The sequence below is a fragment of the Heptranchias perlo genome, unplaced genomic scaffold (genome assembly GCF_035084215.1).
Source record: "Heptranchias perlo isolate sHepPer1 unplaced genomic scaffold, sHepPer1.hap1 HAP1_SCAFFOLD_1019, whole genome shotgun sequence".
In the NCBI taxonomy this organism is placed as follows: domain Eukaryota; kingdom Metazoa; phylum Chordata; class Chondrichthyes; order Hexanchiformes; family Hexanchidae; genus Heptranchias; species Heptranchias perlo.
The window spans coordinates 10,001-20,000 of record NW_027138238.1 but is presented as its reverse complement, the minus strand read 5'-3'; positions in this window follow the sequence as shown (position 1 = coordinate 20,000).

The window sequence follows — 10,000 nt, the reverse complement described above, 5'->3', positions numbered from 1 at the left end:
ACAGTTAGTGTTCTCGGCTTAATAGTCGCCCAAGGGGGTGTATAGCGGTCGATGGCCGTTGTGGAGTGCGTTTATTGTGGGTTGATTTTGACTTTGCCTGGCTGGTGGAATTTGTGGGAGGCAGGCAAGGGGATTGGTGTGGTTGGTTGGCCGGAAGGGAGCTGCTTGCATTGGGTGTTATCCTGACTTTGTTTCGCTGGTGAGAGTAGGCAGCGGCAGGCAGGCAAGCGGAATGTCGTGTGGGTGCAGTGAGAGGTTGTAATGACGCTGCTTTGCAGCTGACCATGTGCCCTGATTTGTGACGCCCGTTTGGAGGCTGATATCTCAGGAAGGCCGAGCCGATTTCCTCCGGGTATGGCTCGTTGCGTGCGGCAGGAGGAGGCGCAGCGTACGGTACGAGCACTGGGAGGTGCGGTGCTGCCCGCCGGAGTGACAGCGAAAGGCTGCGCACCGCTTTCCGCCTGGTAACTCGGCGTCCGTGAGACCGACCGACTCCGCTTTATCGCCGGAGCTAGAGTGGGGCAAGGGGCACGGTTGAGTACCGGAAGGATGACGTTCGCACACGGGGAAGTCGAGTGCCGGGCCGCTGAAAGCGAGCAGGGTGCCACCGACTCTTCGGGCCCACTCGGAGGCTGATATCTCAGAAGGCCGAGGCCGATTTCCTCCGGGTATGGCTCGTTGCGTGCGGCAGGAGGAGGCGCAGCGTACGGTACAGAGCACTGGGAGGTGCGATGCTGCCCGCCGGAGTGACAGCGAAAGGCTGCGCACCGCTTTCCGCCTGCTAACTCGGCGTCCGTGAGACCGACCGACTTCGCTTTAACCGCCGGAGCTAGGAGTGGGGCAAGGGGCACGGTTGGGTACCGGAACGATCACGTTCGCACACCGGGAAGTCGAGTGCCGGGTCTCGAAACGGAGCCGGGTCAGCCCAATTTAAAACGGAGAATAGAGTGCTGCCCTCTGCGGGTGAAAACCTGGAAGTACGTTGGTTAATGATTTCCAGTTCACCCCCGCTTGGTCAGGCCCACTCGGAGGCGGATAACTCCGGAACGCCGAGCCGATTTCCTCCGGGTATGGCTCGTTGCGTGCGGCAGGAGGCGGCGCAGCGTACGGTACCGAGCACTCGGAGATGCGGTGCTGCCCGCCGGAGTGACAGCGAAAGGCTGCGCACCGCTTTCCGCCTGGTAACTCGGCGTCCGTGAGACCGACCGACTCCGCTTTAGCACCGGAGCTAGAGTGGGGCAAGGGGCACCGAAGGGTACCGGAACGATCACGTTCGCATACCGGGAAGTCGAGTGCCGGGCCGCTGAAAGCGAGCAGGGTGCCACCGCTCGGGGCCCCGGTTTGTCCGTCCCACCCGGAGGCCCATATCTCCGGAAGGCACAGGCCGATTTCCTCCGGGTATGGCTCGTTGCGTGCGGCCGGACCAGGCGCAGCGGACGGTACCGAGCACTCGGAGGTCCGGCGCTGCCCGCCGGAGGTACAGCGAAAGGCTGCAAACCACTTTCCGCCGCCTCCCTCCGCGGGCGTGAGACCGACGGTCGTCGGGTTTGGTTCCGCGGCTAGAGCAGGACGAGGGGCAGCGAACGGTACTGGAAGGAACCCGGTCGCACACCGGGAAGTCGACTAGCGGGCCGCCGAAAGCGAGCTCGGGGCCCCGGTTTGTCCGTCCCACCCGGAGGCCCATATCTCCGGAAGGCACAGGCCGATTTCCACCGGGTATGGCTCGTTGTGTGCGGCCGGACCAGGCGCAGCGGACGGTACCGAGCACTCGGAGGTCGGGCGCTGCCCGCCGGAGGTACAGCGAAAGGCTGCAAACCACTTTCCGCCGCCTCCCTCCGCGGGCGTGAGACCGACGGTCGTCGGGTTTAGTTCCGCGGCTAGAGCAGGACGAGGGGCAGCGAACGGTACCGGAACGAACCCGGTCGCACACCGGGAAGTCGAGTGCCGGGTCTCGAAACGGAGCCGGGTCGGCCCAGTTTAAAAACGGAGAAGAGAGTGCTGCCCTCTGCGGGTGAAAACATGGAAGTACGTTGGTTAATGATTTCCAGTTCACCCCCGCTGGTCAGGCCCACTCGGAGGCGGATAACTCCGGAACGCCGAGGCCGATTTCCTGCGGGTATGGCTCGTTGCGTGCGGCAGGAGGCGGCGCAGCGTTCGGTACCGAGCACTCGGAGGTGCGGTGCTGCCCGCCGGAGTGACAGCGAAAGGCTGCGCACCGCTTTCCGCCTGCTAACTCGGCGTCCGTGAGACCGACCCGACTCCGCTTTAGCACCGGAGCTAGAGTGGGGCAAGGGGCACCGAAGGGGTACCGGAACGATGACGTTCGCACACCGGGAAGTCGAGTGCCGGGCCGCCGAAAGCGAGCAGGGTGCCACCGCTCGGGGCCCCGGTTTGTCCGTCCCACCCGGAGGCCCATATCTCCGGAAGACACAGGCCGATTTCCACCGGGTATGGCTCGTTGTGTGCGGCCGGACCAGGCGCAGCGGACGGTACCGAGCACTCGGAGGTCGGGCGCTGCCCGCCGGAGGTACAGCGAAAGGCTGCAAACCACTTTCCGCCGCCTCCCTCCGCGGGCGTGAGACCGACGGTCGTCGGGTTTGTTTCCGCGGCTAGAGCAGGACGAGGGGCAGCGAACGGTACCGAAGGAACCCGGTCGCACACCGGGAAGTCGACTAGCGGGCCGCCGAAAGCGAGCACGGGGCCCCGGTTTGTCCGTCCCACCCGGAGGCCCATATCTCTGGAAGGCACAGGCCGATTTCCACCGGGTATGGCTCGTTGTGTGCGGCCGGACCAGGCGCAGCGGACGGTACCGAGCACTCGGAGGTCGGGCGCTGCCCGCCGGAGGTACAGCGAAAGGCTGCAAACCACTTTCCGCCACCTCCCTCCGCGGGCGTGAGACCGACGGTCGTCGGGTTTGTTTCCGCGGCTAGAGCAGGACGAGGGGCAGCGAACGGTACCGGAACGAACCCGGTCGCACACCGGGAAGTCGACCAGCGGGCCGCCGAAAGCGTGCTCGGGTCCCCGGTTTGTCTGTCCCACCCGGAGGCTGATATCTGAGGAAGTCCGAGGCCGATTTCCTCCGGCTAACTCGGCGGGCAATGTGTCCCCCCCACCATCTTCGGCTGATTACCGTGGCTGGACCGGATCAAGGAGCAACGGAACCGTGCCAGAACGACGTCGGTCGGACGGCGTGAACTGATAGTGCCGAGGCCGGAAACCGAGCCGGAAATGTGCACCGATTTATTGGTCCCACTCGCAGGCCCATATCTCCGGAAGGCCGAGGGCCGATTTCCTCCGGGTATGGTTCGCTGCGTGCAGCCGGAAGGGGAGCAGCGGACGGCACTGAGCAGCCGGAGGTGCGGCGCTGCCCGCCGGAGCTGCAAGCGAAAGGCTGCGCACCGCTTTCCGCTGGTTAACTCGGCAGGCCGTCAGGCCGACCGACTCCGCTTCAGCACGGGAGCTAGAGTCGGGCAAGGGGCACCGAAGGGTACCGGAAGGATCACGTTCGGACACCGGGAAGTCGAGTGCCGGGCCGCCGAAAGCGAGCTCGGGGCCCCGGTTTGTCCGTCCCACCCGGAGGCCCATATCTCGAGAAGGCACAGGCCGATTTCCTCCGGGTTTGGCTCGCTGCGTGCGGCCGGACGAGGTGCAGCGAACGGTACCGAGCACTCGGAGGTGCGGCGCTGCCCGCCGGAGGTACAGCGAAAGGCTGCAAACCGCTTTCCGCCTCCTCTCCCCTCGGGCGTGAGACCGACGGTCGTCTGGTTTGCTTCCGCGGCAAGAGCAGGACGAGGGGCACCGAGCGGTACCAGAACGAACCCGGTCGCACACCGGGATGTCGAGTGCCCGGCCCAAACCGCTACCCCCCCCCCCCACCCGAAAGCGAGCCACGGTTTGTGGATTAAAAGTGAAGCGGCAAAGATTTGTAAAACAGCGTGAAATGATGAACCAGAAGCCCAAAGTAATGGTGGGAATAAAAGTTCCGAAATGTGAAATGGTGAACCAGAAGTTGTGTGAACTGTTTAACCCAAAGTGGCAAAAATGGATTAAAAGGGGTGAAATGATCGACCGCAAAGCAGGGCAAGCATTAAACAAAAGCAGCAGCATTTTTTAAAAAGGGACAAATGGTTTACCAGAATCCCAAAAGAATGCTCAGAGACTTAAGTGCCAAAGGGGCAAATGGTTAACCAGAAGCTGGGTGAACTGCTTAACCCAAAGTGGAAAAAGGATAAAAAAGGGTGAACTGATCAACCAGAAGTCGACAACAATGTGCGGCGATTAAGTCTGAAAGAGGGAAAGGTTGACCGGAAAGCAGGAAATGATTAAACAAAAGCAGAAAAATTCAGTAAAAAGGGGCAAGTGGTGAACCAGAAGTTGGGTGAACTGCTTAACCAAAAGTGGGAAAGAGGATTAAAAGGGGAGAAATGTTGAACCAGATGTCGAAAACAATGCGCGGCGATGAAGTCTGAAAGAGGAAAAGGTTGACCGCAAAGCAGGGAAAGGATTAAACAGAAGCAGCAATATCTTTTAAAAAGGGACAAATGGTGAACCAGAATCCCAAAAGAATGCTCAGAGACTTAAGTCCCAAAGGGGCAAATGGTTAACCAGAAGCTGGGTGAACTGTTTAACCAAAAGTGGGAAAAAGGATTAAAATGTTGTGAAATGATTAACCAGAAGGCGAAAGCAAAGTGCGGCGGCGAAGTCCTAAAGGGGAAAAGGTTGACCATAAAGCAGGGAAATGATTAAACAAAAGCAGAAAAATTCAGTAAGAAGGGCAAATGGTTAACCAGAAGTTGGGTGAACTGCTTAACCAAAAGTGGGAAAGAGGATTAAAAGGGGAGAAATGTTGAACCAGATGTCGAAAACAATGCGCGGCGATGAAGTCTGAAAGAGGAATAGGTCGACCGCAAAGCAGGGAAATGATTAAACAAAAGCAGAAAAATTCAGTAAAAAGGGGCAAATGGTGAACAGAAGCTGGGTGAACTGCTTAACCAAAAGTGGGAAAAAGGATTAAAAGGGGAGAAATGTTGAACCAGATGTCGAAAACAAGGTGCGGCGATGAAGTCTGAAAGAGGAATAGGTCGACCGCAAAGCAGGGAAAGGTTTAATCAAAAGCAGCAATATCTTTTAAAAAGGGACAAATGGTGAACCAGAATCACAAAAGAATGCTCAGAGACTTAAGTCCCAAAGGGGAAATGGTTAACCAGTAGCTGGGTGAACTGTCCAACCCAAAGTGGGAAAAAGGATTAAAAGGGGTGAAATGATTAACCAGAAGGCGAAAGCAAAGTGCGGCGGCGAAGTCGTAAGGGGAAAAGGTTGACCAGAAAGCAGGGAAAGCATTAAACAAAAGCGGCAACATTTTTAAAAAAGTGGCAAATGGTTAACCAGAATCCCAAAAGAATGCTCAGAGACTTAAGTCCCAAAGGGGAAATGGTTAACCAGAAGCTGGGTGAACTGGTGAACCAAAAGTGGGAAAAAGGATTAAAAGGGGAGAAATGTTTAACCAGAAGGCAAAAGCAAAGTGCGGCGGCGAAGTCCAAAAGGGGAAAAGGTTGACAAGAAAGCAGGGAAATGATTAAACCAAAGCGGAAAAATTCAGTATAATGGGGCAAATGGTTAACCAGAAGCTGGGTGAAATGGTTAACCGAAAGTGGCAAAAAAAGATTTAAAGGGGAAAAATGATTAACCAGAAGTCGACAACAATGCGCGCGATGAAGTCTGAAAGGGGAAAAGGTTGACCACATAGCAGGGAAACGATTAAACAAAAGCGGCAACATTTTTAAAAAAGTGGCAAATGATTAACCAGAATCCCAAAAGAATGCTCAGAGACTAAGTCCCAAAGGGGAAATGGTTAACCAGAAGCTGGGGGAAATGGTTAACCAAAAGTTGCAAAAATGATTAAAAGGGGTGAAATGATTAACCAGGAGGCTAAAGCAATGTGCCGCGGTGAAGTCTGAAAGAGGGAAAGGTTGACCAGAAAGCATTAAACAAAAGCGGCAACATTTTTTAAAAATTGGCAAATGATTAACCAGAATCCCAAAAGAATGCTCAGAGACTAAGTCCCATAGGGGAAATGGTTAACCAGAAGCTGGGGGAAATGGTTAACCAAAAGTTGCAAAAATGATTAAAAGGGGTGAAATGATTAACCAGAATTCGAAAATAATGTGCGGCGATGAAGTCCTAAAGGGGAAAAGTTTGACCACAAAGCAGGGAAAGCATTAACAAAAGCGGCAACATTTTTAAAAAATTGGCAATGATTAACCAGAATCCCAAAAGAATGCTCAGAGACTAAGTCCCAAAGGGGAAATGGTTAACCAGAAGCTGGGGGAAATGGTTAACCAAAAGTTGCAAAAATGATTAAAAGGGGTGAAATGATTAACCAGGAGGCTAAAGCAATGTGCCGCGGTGAAGTCTGAAAGAGGGAAAGGTTGACCAGAAAGCATATTAAACAAAAGCGGCAACATTTTTAAAAAAGTGGCAAATGATTAACCAGAATCCCAAAAGAATGCTCAGAGACTGAGTCCCAAAGGGGAAATGGTTAACCAGAAGCTGGGGAAATGGTTAACCAAAAGTTGCAAAAATGATTAAAAGGGGTGAAATGATTAACCAGGAGGCTAAAGCAATGTGCCGCGGTGAAGTCTGAAAGAGGGAAAGGTTGACCAGAAAGCATTAAACAAAAGCGGCAACATTTTTTAAAAAGTGGCAAATGATTAACCAGAATCCCAAAAGAATGCTCAGAGACTAAGTCCCAAAGGGGAAATGGTTAACCAGAAGCTGGGGGAAATGGTTAACCAAAAGTTGCAAAAATGATTAAAAGGGGTGAAATGATTAACCAGGAGGCTAAAGCAATGTGCCGCGGTGAAGTCTGAAAGAGGGAAAGGTTGACCAGAAAGCATTAAACAAAAGCGGCAACATTTTTAAAAATTGGCAAATGATTAACCAGAATTCCAAAAGAATGCTCAGAGACTAAGTCCCAAAGGGGAAATGGTTAACCAGAAGCTGGGGGAAATGGTTAACCAAAAGTTGCAAAAATGATTAAAAGGGGTGAAATGATTAACCAGGAGGCTGAAGCAATGTGCCGCGGTGAAGTCTGAAAGAGGGAAAGGTTGACCAGAAAGCATTAAACAAAAGTGGCAACATTTTTAAAAATTGGCAAATGATTAACCAGAATCCCAAAAGAATGCTCAGAGACCAAGTCCCAAAGGGGAAATGGTTAACCAGAAGCTGGGGGAAATGGTTAACCAAAAGTTGCAAAAATGATTAAAAGGGGTGAAATGATTAACCAGGAGGCTAAAGCAATGTGCCGCGGTGAAGTCTGAAAGAGGGAAAGGTTGACCAGAAAGCATTAAACAAAAGCGGCAACATTTTTTAAAAATTGGCAAATGATTAACCAGAATCCCAAAAGAATGCTCAGAGACTAAGTCCCAAAGGGGAAATGGTTAACCAGAAGCTGGGGGAAATGGTTAACCAAAAGTTGCAAAAATGATTAAAAGGGGTGAAATGATTAACCAGGAGGCTGAAGCAATGTGCCGCGGTGAAGTCTGAAAGAGGGAAAGGTTGACCAGAAAGCATTAAACAAAAGTGGCAACATTTTTTAAAAATTGGCAAATGATTAACCAGAATCCCAAAAGAATGCTCAGAGACTAAGTCCCAAAGGGGAAATGGTTAACCAGAAGCTGGGGGAAATGGTTAACCAAAAGTTGCAAAAATGATTAAAAGGGGTGAAATGATTAACCAGGAGGCTAAAGCAATGTGCCGCGGTGAAGTCTGAAAGAGGGAAAGGTTGACCAGAAAGCATTAAACAAAAGTGGCAACATTTTTAAAAAATTGGCAAATGATTAACCAGAATCCCAAAAGAATGCTCAGAGACTAAGTCCCAAAGGGGAAATGGTTAACCAGAAGCTGGGGGAAATGGTTAACCAAAAGTTGCAAAAATGATTAAAAGGGGTGAAATGATTAACCAGGAGGCTGGAGCAATGTGCCGCGGTGAAGTCTGAAAGAGGGAAAGGTTGACCAGAAAGCATTAAACAAAAGTGGCAACATTTTTAAAAAATTGGCAAATGATTAACCAGAATCCCAAAAGAATGCTCAGAGACCAAGTCCCAAAGGGGAAATGGTTAACCAGAAGCTGGGGGAAATGGTTAACCAAAAGTTGCAAAAATGATTAAAAGGGGTGAAATGATTAACCAGGAGGCTAAAGCAATGTGCCGCGGTGAAGTCTGAAAGAGGGAAAGGTTGACCAGAAAGCATTAAACAAAAGCGGCAACATTTTTTAAAATTGGCAAATGATTAACCAGAATCCCAAAAGAATGCTCAGAGACTAAGTCCCAAAGGGGAAATGGTTAACCAGAAGCTGGGTGAAATGGTTAACCAAAAGTTGCAAAAATGATTAAAAGGGGTGAAATGATCAACCAGAAGTCGAAAATAATGTGCGGCGATGAAGTCCTAAGGGGCAAAAGTCACCCAGAAGGCAGGGAAATGATCAAACGAAAGCAGCCAAAAAATTATTAAAAGAGGGGAACTGATGAACCAAAAGATGAGAAACGGCCCGCAGAGACTAAGTCCAAAACGGGAACTGGTGAACCGGAAATGATTAACCAAAAACTAAGTCCGAAGAGGGAACTGGTAAACCAGAACTGAGTAACCCGATTTTTAAAATTAATTATAAATGGGGAAACGATTGAGCAAAAGGCGGAAATTAAGTCACAGGGACCATGTCCGAAAGGGCAAGAGGTTACCCCGTAGGGGGCATTCGTCAACTCAATCTGAAAACTTTGGAGGCAAATCTGACCAAAATGCGGAAATCGGACCACACCGCGAGGGGCGCCATTCGACGGGGCAGGGTTAGACGCGTCGAACGGTACCTGAAGGTCCCGGCTGCGACACGTGAGTCCGGAGATATGGCCAGTCAAAGTCTGATGGGAGGTACCGAAGCCGAAAAATCGAAACGCGTTTGCGGCGATTCGGTGTCAGAGAGTCGGTCACGAATTCAAATTCGTCCCGCTGATTCGCCAATTGCCAGCCGGTTCCGGGGGGATTGGCGGGGTACCTGCAGGATAGTAAGAGGTGGCATGTCGAGACTTAGCCTGTTTACCAGACTTGTGTCTAGCGCCTCCAGGTCTGCAGAGACCGACCCGGGCTGCCGCCCAACCGACTTTTAAGCCTTTTGGGAGTGGGAATTTTTCCCATTTTTCCCCATTTTTCGGGTTTTTTGGTCGGGCTTGAAAACGGCGGCCCCGAGGCCTCCCGGGGCTGGCGGGCTTCGGCTCCCTTGCGAGAGGGTCCGAATTCCACCCGTTTAAGCCCAGAAAGGAGTTCGGAAGTCAGTCGGTCGAGGGAACCCCTTCGGAAGTCCGACGGGGATGGATTCGGCCGGCGTTTCGGATCTCCGGTCAGAGGATTCCCCCCCTGGGCGGGGGGGTGCGAGTAGCTGCCGGCAAACGGTCCCTTGCACTTGTGGCACAAAAAGTCCGAGCACAGGTTAATGAGTTGGCCGCGGAAGCCCCTATGCCGAAATGAGAAAGCCCCCGTTGCGGGGATTTAGTGACGCATCTGCGGCCGGAGGTGGGAGGCCGTCCTGCCGAATTGACACTTGTCATTCGGGCACCTAGGGATTGGTCGGGTACCCGGAGATTTTCGAGAACACGATTTTCAGAGCTTTCTCTGACAGCCCAGGTGCACTTTAAGAGTGCCTGAAAAAGTGACACTTGGCAAAAGGCTCTCAATTTCAAAGCGGAGACCTTTACAAGAGCACTCGGAAGTCACCTGTCAGCATTTAAAGCTACATCAGGCGGCAATTTTCGAACTCTTTGTCAGTCTGAAATCGTGTTGAGCCTCGACAGCGTCGGGCTCAGGCAGGAGGAGCTTGCCAGCAGAGAGAGGCTCACCATGGATTGCTGGTGGATGCTTTTCGAAAACATATACACATTATATTATATTATAATAATATAAAGAAAAAAAAGAGTTTCTCAAAATCTCTGTGACACTTTGCAGATTTTTT